This window comes from Bos grunniens, chromosome 13 (genome assembly GCF_055505025.1).
Source record: "Bos grunniens cultivar Pamir isolate PY7600 chromosome 13, Bosgru_T2T1.0, whole genome shotgun sequence".
In the NCBI taxonomy this organism is placed as follows: Eukaryota; Metazoa; Chordata; class Mammalia; order Artiodactyla; family Bovidae; genus Bos; species Bos grunniens.
The window spans coordinates 18,878,157-18,882,183 of NC_141177.1; the positions used below are offsets into that span (position 1 = coordinate 18,878,157).

Sequence of the window (4,027 nt, forward strand, 5' to 3'; positions counted from 1 at the left end):
GTTCATAGGGTCGCAAAGAGTCCAACACGACTGAAGTGACTTAGCACACACGCTCTTGAAAGCTTAAGCTTCATAAGAGTAGGAGACTGACTTATTCCTAGCATTTAACAAAGAGCCTGACACATGGTAGGTGCTAAACAAGCATCCATGGAATGAATGAAGTCAGATTCAGTGTTACAAAGGTAAATGACATAAAACCCATCAACGAACCACAGGATACACTTTAAGACCAAGAAGAATATAGGTTTCAGACTATCCAGACATAACAATAAAGGACAAATGGAATAGAGGAGTATTAAAACCAGGGCTTCCCAGGTGGCGCTAGTGGTAAAGAACCAGCCTGCCATTGCAGGAGACATAAGAGACGTGGGTTTGATCCCTGGGTTGGGAAAATCCCCTGGAGGAGGACATGGAAACCCACTCTAGTATTCTTGACTGGAGAATCCCATGGGGTGGTCCACATGGTCTCAAAGAGTCGGACACGACTGACACAAATTTAGCACACACAAGATTAAAACCAAACAGTAATCTTTGATCTTTGCAAAAGGAAATTCGTTCGTTCATTCTCTTATTCATTTACTCATTCACCCAGGAAACATTCTGAATATCTATTCTGTACTAGCATTGGATAATAATACAATGTATTAACAGCAAGTTGGAAATTGTATTAAAACATAACGAGATAGTACAAGTGGGTATTTTGTCTGGGCCAGAACAGAAAGAGGAGTTAGCTGATATATGAGAGCGGACAACATGCCTGTTAGAGATACTGTAGGCTTTGAGAGTACATCAGCCTTCAACTATCCTATCCTAAGTGCCAGGAACGTTTAGAACAGAAAAATGTGTTCAGGGAATTCCCTGGTAGTCCAGTGGTTGGTATTCCACAATTTCACTGCAGGGGGCCTGCGTTCGATCTCTGATCAAGGAACTAGGATCCCACAAACTGCATAGTGAGACTGAAAAAAACCCACAAAAACTGTTCATCTACAACACCTGAATCGCTTGGGATCCAAGAGCCCTGTAGGAAAGACTTAATCCAGCTACAATTAGAGCCTGGCCATGTTCAAACCTGTCTGATGAACTACAGTGGGGGGAAGGCCTCAAAGGAGGGTGGATTGGACAGAGAGATAACAAACCAGTTGAAAGAAAAACAACTCTGGTCCCCTCCAAGTGAACTGGGGTTCTTCCTTTGTGCCATAAATTCCATCTCTGGGGATATGCTTTATAATGTAACCCTTTTCCAGGGCTACAATGTGGATTCTGAACCCCAGACTTGCTCATTATTTATAGATATTCCCCCTACCCCATGCCAAGAGGCTGCCTGGACTGATTGACTTTCTTTCTTTTTAAAATTATATATGTGAACTTTCAAAGTGAGGGGTTAAAAAAACATATATATTTTTTTCTAATAGTCTAAAATCTATTTTAAAGTTCTTTAAAAAAAATATTTATTTGGCTGCGCCGGGTCTCAATTAGGGCACATTGGATCTTTGATTTTTGTTGTGGCATGTGGGATCAAGTTCCTTGACAAGGGATCAAACCCAGGACCTCTGCATTGGGAGCACAGAGTCTTAGCCACTGGACTACCAGAAAAATCCTTGTTTCAAAGTTCTTAAATCCTTTATCTAAGGTGTCAAGAGAATGGAGGATAGAGAGTTTGTGTGGAAACATTTCTGGCTGTGAGTCCTCACCCTTCTTGGGAGATGTAATGCTCAAAACAAGTGATTGAAAGAGAGGAGTTCTAGGAGGGTTTGAGGTACCACATCCAACCCATTGCAACTGGGGAGCATAATGACTGGATCCACCTCCTGCTCAGGAAATCTATCAACAAGAGACAAGCCTGTTAACTGCTTTGGTGGCAGACTTAGGAGAGTGCTGCTATATTGGGGTTATCCTACTCTCCCAGAATGCCAGATGTGGACTAAGTAAAAGAGAGCCTCCATAGGCCTATCCTGGGTCCTCTTCAGCAGAGCCTCCTAGAGGAATAAAGGGACTCCAGACATAAGAAGACAAATGACCACTGACAGGAAGAGATGCCTTTGCTAAGAGGAGTGCAGGAGATGGGTCCAGCAGGGAACCCCTGGAGGACCCGTAAAAGTCCCCCGTGATGCTTTGTTGAATCCAGAAAGCACAAAGTCAGCTACGATACTAATTCAAAGAAGACTTTTCCCACCCCTTTCTCCATTTTCCTCTCCATGTCAACAGCCTGAGTGACTAATGTGGGCTAAGGATAACAGAGGGGAAAAGTTGAAAAATAAAACAAAAGCTAACAAACTCTAAATAATTCCCCTCTTTCTCACTGCAACCTAACTGCCTGAAGCAGCGCTGGGGGCACCAAAAGAGTATAACATCTTGTGGGACTTCCCTGATGGTGCAGTGGGTTGGAATCCACCTGCCAATGCAGGGGACACAGGTTCAATCCCTGGTCCAGGAAGATCCCACATGCTGCAGAGCAGCTAAGCCTGTGCACCACAACTACTGAGCCTATGCGCCCAGAACCTGTGCTCTGCAACACGAGAAACCTCCACAATGAGAAGCCTGAGCATCAAAACAAAGAGGAGCCCCTGCTCTCCCCAACAGAGAAAGCCTGGGCAAAGCAACGAAGACCCAGCACAACCAAAATAAATAAATAATTTTTTAAAAAGAATATTGCATCTTGTGTAGATTGTGAACAACTTGCTGCTTTCCATCAGAGTCCATTCATATATCATTAAACAAAATATTGATTAAGCACCCATAATGTGTCAAATCCTATGCTAGACTCTGGGAGAGACTGAAAGAATAATAACACATGGACTGTGCCTAAAGCCTCAGTCCACAGACTCACATGAAGGCTGGTGGGTAATGTATATTTCACAACCTACAGGGTGGTAAATTCTATAAAAAATGGAGTGGCTAACTTTGTAGAGGTGGTGACATTACAACCTGATTATGAAGGATAAATCTGCTGAGCAGACAAAGATAGGAAGGGTGTTCCAGGTAATGTGCATGAAACGGTGACATGCAAGAGCATGGATTATTGGGGAATACTGGGGGTTTCCTCTGTGCATGCCTCTGGCTGATTCTGCCTCTAGATTGGATCTTAAGAGTCTCCTTGGGTTTATAATTAGATAATAATACAGTCCTCTTCATCAAGTGGGTCTCTTCCCCTCGATCCTGACCCTGACTCAGTGGGCAGGTCTCATTCCACTCCTTTCCCTTTTCACTGACCAAGTCAAGCTCTATGTACCCACTCACTCAAGCTTGACATTTCTTTTTTTTTGGCTGCACCAGGTCTTAATTGCAGCATGTGGGATCTTCAGTCTTCATTGCAGCATACAGGATTTTTTAGTTGCAGCATGTGGGATCTATTTCCCTGACCAGGGCTCGAACCGGGGCCCCCTGCATTATGAATGCAGAGTCTTAGCCACTGGACCACCAGGGAAGTCCCAAGCTTGACATTTCTTGATGTGAGTGCCATCTGCTCACCATCATTCAGAGCCTGGGCAGTAAAAGCATGTACAGGGACAGCTCCCATAGGTCCTTTGCAGGGGACATGGGTTCAATCCCTGGTCTGAGAAGATGCCACAAGTCACAGGGCAACCGAGCCCATGTGCCATATCTACTGAGCCCACATGCCACAACTAGAGAAAGCCTGCACGCAACAGTGAAGACCCAGTCAGCCAAAAATAAATAAATAAAAATTTAAATGAGCCCGTAATTATATTCTAACCTGAGACTCTATCTGCTGCTTCAGGTGATACAGCGATTAAAACTCTAAGAATCTGGACAGGAACCAAGAGGAACATGCCAGGAAGAACACTGGACTTGGAGGCAGACACACTCCCCTGGGTTTGAACTTCTGGGCTCTGCCTTGTGTCTGGAGCAACCCACCTTCCCTCTCTGAGTCTCAAATTCTTTTGCTGGCAATGGGGATAATAACACTTACCTATTAGAGTGAAAAGTGGGAGATATAAGTAGACAAAGGGAAGGAGGAGTGAGAAGAGTCTAGCAAGAATCCGAGGTTTCTGAGCTCAAGAATGGCAAT

The 4,027-nt window shown here is 44.2% G+C and overlaps 1 non-coding gene across 1 annotated transcript; it reads right to left on the minus strand.

Annotated features, from left to right (window-relative positions):
* Positions 1-3,351: 3,351 nt before the first annotated feature.
* On the minus strand, positions 3,352-3,424 carry TRNAM-CAU (transfer RNA methionine (anticodon CAU)). The gene has a single exon. It is a non-coding gene; the product is annotated as a tRNA-Met (tRNA).
* Positions 3,425-4,027: the final 603 nt, after the last annotated feature.